Source organism: Dendrobates tinctorius, unplaced genomic scaffold, assembly GCF_039654945.1.
Source record: "Dendrobates tinctorius isolate UK_male_01 unplaced genomic scaffold, ASM3965494v1 ptg000054l, whole genome shotgun sequence".
In the NCBI taxonomy this organism is placed as follows: Eukaryota; Metazoa; Chordata; class Amphibia; order Anura; family Dendrobatidae; genus Dendrobates; species Dendrobates tinctorius.
The window spans coordinates 2348021-2363274 of NW_027361722.1; the positions used below are offsets into that span (position 1 = coordinate 2348021).

Consider the following 15254-nt stretch of genomic DNA (forward strand, 5'->3'; position numbering starts at 1 on the left):
GGCTCCTCTCCGTACACCTCGTACACACTGCTCCTCTCCGTACACCTCGTACACGCGCGGCTCCTCTCCGTACACCTCGTACACACGGCTCCGCTCCATACACCTCATACACACACAGCTCTGCTACATCCACACTGTAAATCCTGACCCCACACATACTTACCTCAACCAGCACCATGACAACAGCAAAGCAGAGTCTTACAGACGGTAGAGGCAAGGCTGAGCGCACAGGACCTGTGATGAGGTCACAGGAGTGGCGGAGTCAGGGGTGACATGATCGGGGGTCTGGACAAAGGCTCCTGATCATGTGACCCCCTGACTCCTCCCCTCCTGTGACCTCATCACAGGTCCTGTGAACAGAGCGAGCAGGCAAGCGAGTGCGACGCTGTGAGTGGCTGCGGGGGGAGGTCTCATGCTAAGGCGAGGATGGGGTGCGAGGGGGGGGCGTGGCGGCTTATCTCCCTGCAGTGCGGGAGGAACTTGAAACTATCGCCGTGCCCGCAGAGGGCCAGCGGCAGGAGCAACAGTGGCCACAGCAGCTGGCAAGCGGCCAGATGATCGGGCGCTGCCGCCCGCGGCCCACGTGACAGCGGCCCAGCGGGAAAATGCCCGGTTGGTTATATTGCCAATCCGGGCCTGCAGGGACCAGTAGATCCAATGATTGGTGTGGGTGTCCAGACATTTGCACTGCAATTGAAACATGTAGAAGGTATGAGTAGCCCTGAGGACAAAGAATGTGAGGTGAACACTGTATGAAGAAGTGTGAAATCACCGGTAATATATTCAAGAAACTCTCCTGTATTGTTTGTGACAGGCAGGAATGTCCACAACTGGGTGCTAAAATTGAAGGAGAAGAAAACAGAAACAAAAAGGCCCGAGTTGGTGCAATAGTGGTGCCCTAATGTTGTCTGGGAGAGCGAGAGTCACCTGTGATTCTCCAAATGGTCTGTCCTGCCCAGGGAGGCGTCACAGGGAGAAGCACTGAGGGTGCAGAGGAATAGCACTGCAGAAAATGAGAAAATGATGTAAATGTGATAAAGAACCAGCAAGAAATGAGCCGGATCTCGTAAAAACGTTCCCTTGGTCTGTAGCTGGACGCATGCGCTGCTGCCGGTATGAGACGCTGTATTGCAGGGAAGTATACCCGGGTATGAGTGGAGAATGATAGCCTATCACGGCCCCAGGAGGGCGGTCACATGATCAGGATGTTAATTATGGGGCGGCGCCCGTGTGATAGACAGCTGTGTCCAAGTAAGAGGAGAAAGAAGGAGGGGGGCCATGATGTAACAGCGGGCGGGTAGAGGGTGGCGCTTGTGCCCTAAAAGTCATCCCTCTGTGGAAGGAGTGAGAGGAATGTCTCCATGGGAATGCGGTGTAAACCAGCGGTCATGTGACCGGGGGTTGAGAGGAGGTGAAGCAGACGCTGTGGACATATCAGTGTCCAGCGTTGTGAGAGAGCGGGGGAGCATGGCCTGTGACCCGGAGACAGATAGGAGGCAGTGCAATGGGAACTCAGGTCACTATGAAAAGGGGAATAAACCTCCTTAGGGATGTCATGTGAATGTGTTGCTGAGCCAGGAGTATATGTGGTCAGGCTATTGTGATGAATGTGGGGGCAGAGGATATCTCTCTGTGTAAGGGTATGGGTGTGAATGCTGCGAATAAAAGAATGAAACAGGTTGAAATGGATAATAACCAGGTACAATGGACTGAAGGTATTGGTGGGGAGGCTATGTGAGCTACAACTGGAGAGAAAAGGAGAAAATCACCACGAAGTTAGATAATTAATAGGAGTAGGTGATAGGTTACCATCGAATAGCCGGACGTGCCCAGTATATGGTGATAAGGTGATTCTAACGATTCTAGAGAAACGGAAAATAGAAGAGTTAGTGACAATCCTGAAATTTGTTAAAATATACACAGACAATTCTGATTCTGATCAGCCAATAGTCCAAATAGCCGGTTAACCATGCAATATGAAAGCCACGATTACACTGTTATGTAATCATAAAAAGGCGGCAACATCATAGTCCCTGTTGAGGCCTCTGGGTTCCAGAGTTTGTAATGTAAAAATCCAATAGGCCTCTCTTTTCTTCAGTAATTTTACCCTATTAATGCCTCGCCTGCTAGCCTCTACCTGTTCCACTACCTGGAACCTCAATTGTCAGATATTATGGTTCTTGTCATGGAAATGGAAAGGAAGGGGGAGATGATTATTTCCTGTTCGAGGATACTTGGTACGTTCAACAACAGGGCACAGCGATGGGGGTGAACGTAGCGCCCCCTTTTGCTGTAGCCTATATGGCGGTTTTCGAGGACGATTTCTTCTATAATCACCCTCTCTTTGGTCAACATGCCTTGACGTGGCAGAGATTTATAGACGATATTTTTTGCCTCTGGAATGGTCCCCTTGAAACTTTGATTCAATTCGATGAACACATAAATGGCATCTGGCCGGAGCTAAAATTTACCCTGCAGTATAATTCGGCACAAATCAATTTCCTGGTCACCCTGATCTGCAAGGATACACGGGGTTCTTTGAGCATAGCCCTCTTCACCAAACCAACCGACAGAAATAGTTTACTACATTTCAACAGTTGCCATCCACTGGCAATTAAAAACTCAATTCCAAAATCACAGTTCAGCAGAGTTGATAGAATTGTCTCAGATACTACCAGTAGGAATTTGAGAAAATCTGAGATGGAGACCAAGTTCATAGATAGGGGTTACCCAATGACAGTCCTAACAAAAGTGAAAAATAACACTAGTTCAATTAGGAGGAATGATACCACAAAACGCATACCTTTTGTTAGTACGTTCCACTCCTTCTCACAACTGGCACAGTCTGTTATCAGACGGCACTGGAACTTGTTAACTCGCAGTTATCCCAACATCCCTGAATTTCAGGTCCCCTATCTTCCTAGTTATCACCGCCCCCGAAACATTAGAGACAAACTTGTCAGAGCAGATCTAGGGTCCAGAATTGTAGTCCCCAAACAAACATTTCTCCGCACACCCCGATTAGGCACTTTTCCCTGCCTCAGTTGCCTCCAGTGCAGCAATGTTCAAAAGGGCCCAAAACTCTTTCACCCTCAATCAGGTAAAGGGAAACCAATCAATGGCTTCTATACCTGTGAATCATCATACGTGATATATGTCATCAAATGCCCTTGCGGCCTGGCATATGTGGGAGAGACAACACAACTTGTCAGAGATCGGATTTCGCAGCACAAATCTAACATCAGGACCAAGAAAACTCATCTCCCCCTTCCTTTCCATTTCCATGACAAGAACCATAATATCTGACAATTGAGGTTCGAGGTAGTGGAACAGGTAGAGGCTAGCAGGCGAGGCATTAATAGAGTAAAATTACTGAAGAAAAGAGAGGCCTATTGGATTTTTACATTACAAACTCTGGAACCCAGAGGCCTCAACAGGGACTATGATGTTGCCGCCTTTTTATGATTACATAACAGTGTAATCGTGGTTTTCATATTGCATGTGTAACCGGCTATTTTGACTATTGGCTGATCAGCATCAGAATTGTCTGTGTATATTTTGACAAGTTTCAGGATTGTCACAAACTCTTCTATTTTCCGTTTCTCTAGAATCGTTAGAACCACCTTATCACCATATACTGGGCACGTCCGGCTATTCGATGGTAACCTATCACCTACCTACCACACTACTCCTATTAATTATCTAACTTCGTGGTGATTTTCTCCTTTTTTTTCTCCAGTTGTAGCTCACATAGTCTCCCCACCATTTCAGTCCATTGTACCTGGTTATTATCCATTTCAACCTGTTTCATTCTTTTATTCGCAGCATTCACACCCATACCCTTACACAGAGAGATATCCTCTGCCCCCACATTCATCACAATAGCCTGACCACATATACTCCTGGCTAGAGTTGAGCGACTTTTGTTTTTTTAGGGTCGTGTTTCGTTTCGTGAAACCCGACTTTTCCAAAAGTCGGGTCGAGCAAGATCGTCCGATTATAGGGAAAAGTCGGGGTCGTCCTGAAACACGAAACCCAATGTAAGTCAATGGGGAATAAAAGTCGGCAGTGAGAGGAGGACAGGAAACACACCTACAGTGCCCATTTGAATGCCAAAAGCATCAATTCTTCTTTCTTAAGCTTGTCAACCTTAATTAACTTCATAATACAAGTTACGCACTGAAAAATGGGGGTTATTTGGCTAAAGTTGTGGGGGGGGAGGGCTGGCTGCAGGTTTTCATGTGCCCTGGGCGAAAGAGCGCCCCTTTAACACATACCACAACTCATCATGCTCCGATACGGCAGAGAAATAGCGGTATAGTACAATGAAAAATACCTCACTTTTTACATCTCATGACGAGGCCCATCTATTTCTCCATACAGAATCATTGGTCCCATATAATGTTTGAAACAGTATATGATGAGCTCCACATAATGCTACAGTATATGTTGGTCCCCATGGATGGAGCTCCACTGTCTTATGGGCCCAAATAATGCTCCAAACATAATGGGCCCCATTTCTAATGCTCTAGTGTATAATGGGCCCTGTAAATGCTGCTCCAGTGTCTGATGTCCACCTTTGGAATGTTCCAGTGTATGGTGGGCCCCATCTATCATTCTCCAGAGTATAGTGCTCCCCAAAAATTGCTGTCCCAACATTGAAAACAATCAAATAAGTCTCCTCACTAGGGAATCCCTGTACTTGTCTGGACAGGTGCTGTAGCTTGCTTAACAGCTCGCCAGCCGTTCTCACGCCCAGTATGGATTACACGTGATTGCACAAAGGTGAGAAAGGGTACCGTATCCCTGGATAACATGTATGGATAGCGTACACATTCAAAATATATGTCTATACAGCATGAGGCAGGCTCAGATGGTGTCAGGCACAGTATGGATTGCACGTGATTGCACAAAGGTTAGAAAGGGTACCGTATCCCCGGATAACATGTATGGATAGCGTACACATTCAAAATATATGTCTATACAGCATGAGGCAGGCTCAGACGGTGTTAGGCCCAGTATGGATTGCACGTGATTGCACAAAGGTTAGAAAGGGTACCGTATCCCTGGATAACATGTATGGATAGCGTACACATTCAAAATATATGTCTATACAGCATGAGGCAGGCTCAGACGGTGTCAGGCCCAGTATGGATTGCACGTGATTGCACAAAGGTTAGAAAGGGTACCGTATCCCTGGATAACATGTATGGATAGCGTACACATTCAAAATATATGTCTATACAGCAGGAGGCAGGCTCAGACGGTGTCAGGCACAGTATGGATTTGACGGCCCAGATTACACAGCGGAGTAGCAGGGAGAGGTAAAGATTGCAAATGCTGGGGCCCTGCCCAAGCAAGGGGGGCCCACTCGTGGGCGTCGGTACTGGCACTGGGCCCCTCATAGTACAGCGGTGTGTCTGACGGCGGGTGTGCACCACCACCGTCAGAGACACTTGATTGCACTATGAGGGACCCTGTGCCAGTGCCCGCGCCCAAGAGTCGGCCTACCCACCTGTCCAGGGCAACGGCACTCGCACGGTGTCGTGCGGTAGGTGGTGACCCCGGCCATGGGGGGGAGGCAGCACAGTTAGGGAGTTTTAGAAAGTGGCATATGTTGATGTTGGACATTCAGCTGATGCAAAAGGCGAAATAGGTGAAGTACCAGGAAGAGGTGGACCAAAGCAAGCCATTTTTCTGTCACCCTATGTGTCATCAGGGGAAGGTGGGACAAAATCCTTGGAAACCCATTCGTGGTTCATTTTAATGAAGGTTAGATCATCCACATTTTGGGTTGACAGACGGGTCCTTTTTTCTGTCAGGATTGATCCAGCTGCACTGAAGACTCTTTCCGATAGCACACTTGCAGCTGGGCAAGCGAGCTCCTGTAAGGCATATTGGGCCAATTCAGGCCAGGTGTCCAGTTTAGCGGCCCAATAGTCAAAGGGGAATGACCTGTGTGGGAGAACATCGATATGGGAGGAAAAGTAGTTTGTAACCATAGTTGACAACTGCTGTCTCCTGTCACTTTCCATCGATGCAGTATTACCAGTTGTGTGAGCGGTATTTGAAAAATCAGTCCACAACATTGTCATGAAACCCCCGTTCTCCAACGCCACTTCTGCTGTGTGCACCACGAACACCTCTGCCAAGCTGCCACCGGCCCGTACGGCTCGTGTGAGAACCATCACCGCTGCTGTGTGCTGGGAATGCCTCAAGCAACCGATTTACCAGAGTTGCTTGTTTATTAGCCAATATTAGGTCAAGGTTCTCCTGTGGCATGATGTTTTGTAATTTGCCTTTATAGCGTGGATCCAGGATGCTGGCCAACCAGTAGTCGTCATCGTTCATCATTTTGGCAATGCGGGGGTCCCTTTTTAGGATCCGCAAGGCATAATCTGACATGTGGGCCAATGTTCCCGGTGTCAATGATGCACTGCGAGTGCTGGGTGGAGGAGCACTTTCTGGCAAATCCACATCCCTCCAGTCACGCACAAACCCTGTACCAGACCTTGCCACGCCAACATTTTCACTTGCCCGACGAGATGCATCCTCCTCCCCTAAGTAATCATCCCCATCATCATCCTCCTCCTCCTCTTCTTCCTCCACCTCGTCCAGGAGAGGTCCCTGAGCAGACAATGGCTGAATGTCATCAAGGATTCCCTCCTCCTCTTCCTCCTCATCAACATTGGCTGCAGACGCCTGCTCCTTAAGGTGCGTCAAAGTTTGCATGAGCAGACGCATAAGTGGGATGCTCATGCTTAGGATGGCGTCGTCTGCGCTTACCAGCCGTGTGCATTCCTCAAAACACTGAAGGACTTTACAAAGGTCTTTCAGCTTCGACCACTGCACACCTGTCAACTCCATGTCTGCTCTCAAAGTGCCTGGCCGTGTATCCTCCCACAAATGCATTATGGCCTGCCTCTGCTCGCACAGCCGCTCCACCATGTGCAGGGTGGAGTTCCACCTTGTTGCAATGTCGATAATGAGGCGGTGGTTGGGAAGGTGGAGCAATCGCTGCAGCTTCTGCATACGAACGGAGTGTACAGGCGACCGGCGGATGTGCGCGCACAGTCTTCGCACCTTCTGGAGCAGGGCTGTTAACTCCGGATAATTTTTGAGGAAGCACTGCACCACCAGGTTCAAGGTGTGAGCCAAGCAAGGTATGTGGCTGAGTTTTGAAAGGGCTATGGCTGCCACAAAATTACGGCCGTTATCACTAACTACCTTGCCTGCCTCAAGATGTACACTGCCCAGCCATGACTCAGTTTGTCGCTTCAAGTACTCGGCCAGCACCTCGGCGGTGTGTCTGTCGCCCAAACACATCATCTGCAACACAGCCTGCTGACGCTTTCCACTAGCTGCTCGATAGGGGGACACATTGTGTGCAACAGTGGCAGCTGCAGATGGAGTGCTCGTACGACTGCGCTCTGTGGACGAGCTTTCGCTTCTGGAGGAGGAGGAGGAGGAGGAGGGTCGAACGCCTACAGCCAACTGTTTCCTATACCGTGGGCTAGGCAGCACTGTCCCACCACCGCTGTCCCCTGTGGACCCTGCATCCACCACATTAACCCAGTGCGCAGTGATGGACACGTAACGGCCCTGGCCATGCCGACTGGACCATGCATCAGTTGTGAGGTGCACCTTTCCGCTCACTGACTGCTTGAGTGCATGGACAATGCGGTCTTTCACATGATGGTGGAGGGCTGGGATGGCTTTGCGAGAGAAGAAGTGGCGACTGGGTAGGTCATAGCGTGGTACTGCATAGGCCATGAGTTCGCGGAAAGCTGTGCTTTCCACCAACCGAAAGGGCATCATCTCAAACGAGATTAGTTTGGCAATGTGGGCGTTCAAACCCAGTGTACGCGGATGAGAGACTGAGTACTTTCTTGACCTACTCATAGTGTCCGGGAGGGTGAGCTGGACTTGAGAGCTGCATATGGTGGAAGTAGCGGTGGACAGGGCGGACTGAGAGAGGGTTGATGATGGTGATGGAGTTGGTGTTCTTTCTGATGGCCTAGAATCAGTCTTTCGTTGATATAACAGTGGGATTCCCTGACTGCTGTGGTCTTGCAACGACACCTCAACATTTGCTGCTGTGCTAACCGGTGGGCTTACAGTGGGGGAAACAATGTAGCGTTGCTGACTACCTTCGTTGTGATCAGTTGCACATGTGGCACTTGAGGTTTGGTGTTGTGTCCACGCTTGCAAGTGCATGCTGGTTAAATGTCTAAGCATGCAACTGGTATTCAAATTTTTCAGATTTTTCCCTCGGCTAAAGGTCTTTGCGCACTTCTTACAGATAACCTTGGCCTGATCATGAGGATTTTGGTCAAAAAAGTGCCACACTGCACTCTTCCTACTTTGGCAGACATTTTGCGGCCTAGCACGCTGTGATCTTTTGACCCTCTGGACAAGCTGTCCAGCAACTCTTTTGATGTTTGGAACCTCTCTTTGGAGTGCTCCGGGCCTGCGAGATAACAGCTGTTGCGATGTCGATGTCTGCTGTGGATGCTCCTCATCTGAGCTATTGGAAGCAGCACCCTCTTCCCCCAATGGATGCCAATCTGGGTCAACAACTGGGTCATCCATCACCTCCTCTTCTATGTCATGTGCACCTTCCTCTGTGTCACCGTGTATGGTGGTATAGTGTGCTGGAAGGGGCACCTGAGTCTCATCAGGGTCAGAATCTGGCTCTGTACACTGCGAGGACAATGTAGTGCTCTGAGTGAATGTACCAGCAGAATCATCCATCAGCGGCTGTGCATCAGTGCACTCCATGTCAGATTCATCTTGGCCTGGGTAATTCACCATTTCACTTGATAATCCAGGCATGGTATGTGAAAACAGCTCCATGGAGTAATCAGTAGTATGGCCTGCGTCATCCTTCAATCTTGGTTGGGGTGAAGGACACAAGGAAAGGTGTGGTTCATGAACATGAGCCTCCAATGACGACTCAGTGCTTTTACTTTTTACAACTGAAGAAGAGGAGGCGATAGAGCTGGAGGCTGAGTCAGCAATGTAAGACAAAACTTTTTCCTGATGCTCTGGCTTTAAAAGCGGTTTGCCAACTCCTAGAAAACTAAGCGTTCGAGGCCTTATGTAGCCAAACGATGACGCAGGGTCAGCACCTCCTGCATTCGGTCCTATTTTGCTCTTGCCACTACCATCAGATCCACCACCAACACCATCATTACCAGCTGCCAACCCCGCCCAATTCCACGGCCTCTTCCACCAGCCTTCCTCATTTTTGGTAGAAATGTAGACAAAATCCAACAAACTATATAGTAATGTAAAACAAGGTACAAGGTGTCTATAGGACAGGGGAGATTTTGAATTTCTGCAGACACTTGTGGACACTGGACACTTTTGGATTGTGTGAGGCCCACTGATATCTGAGCGCTATGTGACAGGCTCGATAGCACAGCTGTGACAAAAGTGACTAGAGGATAAGGGAGATTTTGAATTTCTGCACACACTTGTGGACAGTGGACACTTTTGGATTGTGTGAGGCCCACTGATATCTGAGCGCTATGTGACAGGCTCGATGGCACAGCTGTGACAAAAGTGACTAGAGGATAAGGGAGATTTTGAATCTCTGCACACACTTTTGGACACTGGACACTTTTGGATTGTATGAGGCCCACTGATATCTGAGCGCTATGCGACAGGCTCGATGGCACAGCTGTGACAAAAGTGACTAGAGGATAAGGGAGATTTTGAATCTCTGCACACACTTTTGGACACTGGACACTTTTGGATTGTGTGAGGCCCACTGATATCTGAGCGCTATGTGACAGGCTCGATGGCACGGCTGTGACAAAAGTGACTAGAGGATAAGGGAGATTTTGAATTTCTGCACACACTTTTGGACACTGGACACTTTTGGATTGTGTGAGGCCCACTGATATCTGAGCGCTATGTGACAGGCTCGATGGCACAGCTGTGACAAAAGTGACTAGAGGATAAGGGAGATTTTGAATCTCTGCACACACTTTTGGACACTGGACACTTTTGGATTGTGTGAGGCCCAATGAATATCTGAGCCCTATGTGACAGGCTCGATGGCACAGCTGTGACAAAAGTGACTAGAGGATAAGGGAGATTTTGAATCTCTGCACACACTTTTGGACACTGGACACTTTTGGATTGTGTGAGGCCCACTGATATCTGAGCGCTATGTGACAGGCTCGATGGCACAGCTGTGACAAAAGTGACTAGAGGATAAGGGAGATTTTGAATCTCTGCACACACTTTTGGACACTGGACACTTTTGGATTGTGTGAGGCCCACTGATATCTGAGCGCTATGTGACAGGCTCGATGGCACAGCTGTGACAAAAGTGACTAGAGGATAAGGGAGATTTTGAATCTCTGCACACACTTTTGGACACTGGACACTTTTGGATTGTGTGAGGCCCAATGAATATCTGAGCGCTATGTGACAGGCTCGATGGCACAGCTGTGACAAAAGTGACTAGAGGATAAGGGAGATTTTGAATCTCTGCACACACTTTTGGACACTGGACACTTTTGGATTGTGTGAGGCCCACTGATATCTGAGCGCTATGTGACAGGCTCGATGGCACAGCTGTGACAAAAGTGACTAGAGGATAAGGGAGATTTTGAATCTCTGCACACACTTTTGGACACTGGACACTTTTGGATTGTGTGAGGCCCACTGATATCTGAGCGCTATGTGACAGGCTCGATGGCACAGCTGTGACAAAAGTGACTAGAGGATAAGGGAGATTGGATTGCTTTTAAAAAAGCAGTTTGCGGAGCAGTGGGTAAACAGCAATGCAGGAATGTCAGGAAGCCTTAGAAGGCAGCCCAACAACCAACACCACTGATACACCACTATATAGCCTCCCCTTGCACTGCACACACAGTGACTGGTGTGTTGTGCAGGCCAAATTGCTAGCAGCAGAAGCAGGTTTTTTTTTCTTCTCAGCAGGACAAAAAAAAAAAATTGGGATTGCTTTTAAAAAAGCAGTTTGCGGAGCAGTGGGTAAACAGCAATGCAGGAATGTCAGGAAGCCTTAGAAGGCAGCCCAACAACCAACACCACTGATACACCACTATATAGCCTCCCCTTGCACTGCACACACAGTGACTGGTGTGTTGTGCAGGCCAAATCGCTAGCAGCAGAAGCAGTTTTTTTGTCTTCTTCCCTGCCTAACGCTCTCCCTACAGAATCAGCAGCAACCTCTCCCTATACTAAGATCGGCAGAAGTAAGATGGCGGTCGGCGTGCACGCCCTTTTATACCCCCTGTGACGCCCACCAAAGCAAGCCAATCACTTGCATGCCCTTCTGAAAGATGGTGGTGACCCGTGCCTATGTCATCACGTTGCCCACAGTGTCCGTGGATCCTGATTGGCTGAAAAATTGCGCAAAACAAACTTTTGAAACGCGACTTTGGCGAGTAAGTCGCCGACCTCGTGGCCAACCTCATCCTAGGGTCGGGTTTCGTTTCATGAAACCCGACTTTGCCAAGTCGGCGACTTTTGAATTTTTTCGACCCGTTTCGCTCAACTCTACTCCTGGCTCAGCAACACATTCACATGACATTCCTAAGGAGGTTTATTCCCCTTTTCATAGTGACCTGAGTTCCCATTGCACGGCCTTCTATCTGTCTCCGGGTCACAGGCCATGCTCCCCCGCTCTCTCACAACGCTGGACACTGATGTCCACAGCGTCTGCTTCACCTCCTCTCAACCCCCGGTCACATGACCGCTGGTTTACACTGCATTCCCATGGAGACATTCCTCTCACTCCTTCCACAGTGGGATGACGTTTAGGGCATAAGCGCCGCCCTCTACCCGCCCCCCGTTACATCATGGGCCCCACCCTCCTTCTTTCTCCTCTTACTTGGACACAGCTGTCTATCACACAGGCGCCGCCCCATCATTAACATCCTGATCATGTGACCGCCCTCCTGGGGCCGTGATAGAAACCACCGAAGATGGGGGGTGCTAATGAGTGGGGATGGGGTTAATGTGTGGGGGGGTTAATGAGTGGCGATGGGGTTAATGCGTGGGGGGGTTAATGAATGGAGATGAGGTTAATGTGGGGATTAATGTGTGGGGGGGTTAATGACTGGGGATGGGGGTTAATGTGTGTGGGGGGGTTAATGAGTGGGGATGGGGGTTTATGTGTGGGGGGTTAATGAGTGGGGATGGAGGTTATTGAGTGGGGGGTTAATGAGTGGGGATGGGGTTATTGAGTGGGGGGTTAATGAGTGGGGATGGGGTTACTGTGTGGGGGGGTTAAAGAGTGGGTATGTGGGTTACTGTGTGGGGGGTTAATGAGTGGGGATGGGGGTTACTGTGTGGGGTTAATGAGTGGGGATGGGGGTTAATGTGTGGGGGGTTAATGTGTGGCGGGTTAATGAGTGAGGATGGGGGTTATTGAGTGGGGGGTTAATGAGTGGGGATGGGGGTTAATGTGTGGGGGATTTGGAGTGGGGGGTACATAATGTGTTGGGGGATTTGGGAGTATGGACGGAGGGTTAATGTTAATGAGTGGGGATGGAATTAATGAGTGGGGATGGGGGTTATTGTTTGGGGGGTTAATTTGTAGGGATGGTGTTAATATGTGGGGGATTTGGAGTGGGTGGTACATAATGTGTGGGGGCATTTGGGAGTGGGGATGGTCGTTATTTAATGTGTGGGAGATTTGGAGTGGGGAAGGGGGTTAATGTGGGGGGTACATAATGTGTGGGGGGATTTGGGAGTGGGGATGGGGGGTTATTTAATGTGTGTGAGGGATTTGGAGTGGGGATGGGGGGATTTAATGTGTGTGGGGAGATTTGAGGACACAGTATGTATGAGGAAACAGTATGGGGGTTGGGTGCAGACAGTATGGGGAGCGAACGGGTTAATGTATGTGGACACAGTATGGGGGGAGTCAGGGGTATGTGTGAGCAGACAGTATAGAGAGTGAGGGGGTAAATATATGATGAGACAGTATGGTGAACAGAGGGATGTTAGAGGAGACAGTATGAGGAGGGAGGGGAATAGTGTGAGGAGACAGTATATTGCAGACATTTGTATTTAGGAGCATTATAATGACACTTCTATCTTTAAGGGCATCGTGTGGAGATTTGCTGCAGAAGACCGGAGAAAATGGAAGTCTGCAGAGACGGCTGTGGATGAGAAAACTCATCATGGGGTTTGGACAAGAAGAAGAAAAGGAGACTGACTGCAGAGACTACGTCATCTATAAGGTACCTGGGTGTAAATGTTATGTGTGATACTGACTAATTCTCATGTTTTTATTTGTTAGGAGCATTACAGGGGTTGTCCAGGTTTGTGCTGAGTCTGCAGACATTCTATGTGACTGCAGACTTCTGAATTCTCACAGTGCTCACTGAACGCTGTCAGGATTCCCTCGTGCCGGTAATTTACATACATGCGGTCACATGCTGACTAGTCGTGTGTGGCCTCACTCAATGATAATGAACGGAGCGAGGCCGGGCACTTCTAGTCGGAATGTGGCCAGAAGTATATAAATCATATACTTGTGCTGACATGACTGTACATCGGCAAGGGAGAATCCTAAAAGTGTGCAGTGCATTGGTTGTGAGAATTCAGAAGCTGCAATGTCAGGATTCAGCTCTGCAGGTTCCAGTAGTCATCACACGGACACTTCACTCATGTGCGATTTTCATACTTGACAACGAGCTTCTCTTCCTGCTTTCAGTTTTTTACTGAACATTGAGAGCATTAGGGAGAGCAGCTCGTGGGTACATGACTAAGTGTGCAAGTCGCATATGTACTTGGGGAGGGGGGGGGCGCAGAACCAAATTCTTGCCCCAGGTGCCAGGAAGCCTAGATACGCCTCTGACCCAAGGTGTCAAACCCGTGGGTCTGGTGATTTCCTACATGAATGGGTAATCTAGTTCTCATTACGTGCATATCCTCAGCCTCATCTCAGTACACACATTTATACTCTTTTTCATCATCCTCAGTGTCCTTTCATCCTCAGTAGCTGCTGCTTCCCAGACGTCTTTTTCTCCACATTATTAATGAATATACCCAGGTATTAATTGACTGTTTTGGACTTTTTCTCCTTCCTCATTCACACAACATCGCCCAATATGTTTATGTGCCATAGTCACTCACCGTCTTTTTTTTTTTCCCAGTACTGAATAGTGCCTACTTATGACAGCGGTTCTTTAATAATAATATATGGAATTTTCCATTACAGCTCCTCTCAGGTACCTGTCTTGCACTCATTCCAGTCGGCTATTACCTTTCATGTGGCATTGCACATCCAGTAGCACCAGCCGACCACGAATCTCACTGTATCCTTTATTGACTAGTGTCACACTTGCTGTTTGTTTTCAACCTCCTAGGGCACGTCTTTTACATATGTTCCTTACATACCATCACAGCACGGACTCTCTATCACCGCCCATGGAACCTGTGGAGTTTCACTAAGCTCACTTGAACCTTATCTCAGGATTCGCTATTTCAGTATTTATCTAGTCATCGACCTTTCGTCTAAACTTTACATGATGTTCATACGGTCTTTATCCGCATCCTGTGCTCAGATATTTGTTATATACTTATTTGTTCACTAACCATACTGTCTTGTCTTCTTGTAAACTCATTCTAGTTAAAACCAACTGTGAAAAAATTCTGTTTCTGATGAAGGTCAATTGTATGACCGAAAACGTTCAAAGAAGTAAAAGAAGTATATTTAACTGGATGCCCTTTACAATAAAGGAACTGTCAAATCAATTTTTCTTTTGAGTGCCAAGTTTTTATACTACATTGTTAGTTGGCTGGATACCCGACTTGTGCACCTCCCTCCTCATTGAGTGCCGTGTTTTTTCTATTTTCCACCCCTCAAACTGTCCACAGTCCCACCGCTCTCTCTTGGAAAAACTGCACTTCTCATCAATCACACATTAACAGTTCCCATTACCAGATCACACATCTAGCCAGCAGCTCTTGTTTTGGCCAAAAGATTTTTTAAATCTGCCACCACAACAAGGTAGACTCTTTTGGCCGGGCCCTACTCTACTCTAACCTATTAAACATTTGCTAAAATATCCAATACAATTTAGGGATATTTTTATTTATTTTTCAATTTTTAAAATGACCAATAATATCACATCCAAAGGGACAAATACCACCGCACCATGTCCAGACCACATATTACCACCACATAGTGACCTATAATACCACATACAAGGAACAAATACAGTCACACCATGACCAGACCACATATTGCCACCAGTGAC

The 15254-nt window shown here is 48.2% G+C and overlaps 1 long non-coding RNA gene across 1 annotated transcript; it reads left to right on the top strand.

The window, feature by feature from the left end:
* Positions 1–331: 331 nt before the first annotated feature.
* LOC141091561 (uncharacterized) lies at positions 332–14713 on the top strand. Its single transcript, XR_012232539.1, has 4 exons — positions 332–387; positions 13091–13229; positions 14213–14309; positions 14400–14713. It is a non-coding gene; the product is annotated as an uncharacterized lncRNA (long non-coding RNA).
* Positions 14714–15254: the final 541 nt, after the last annotated feature.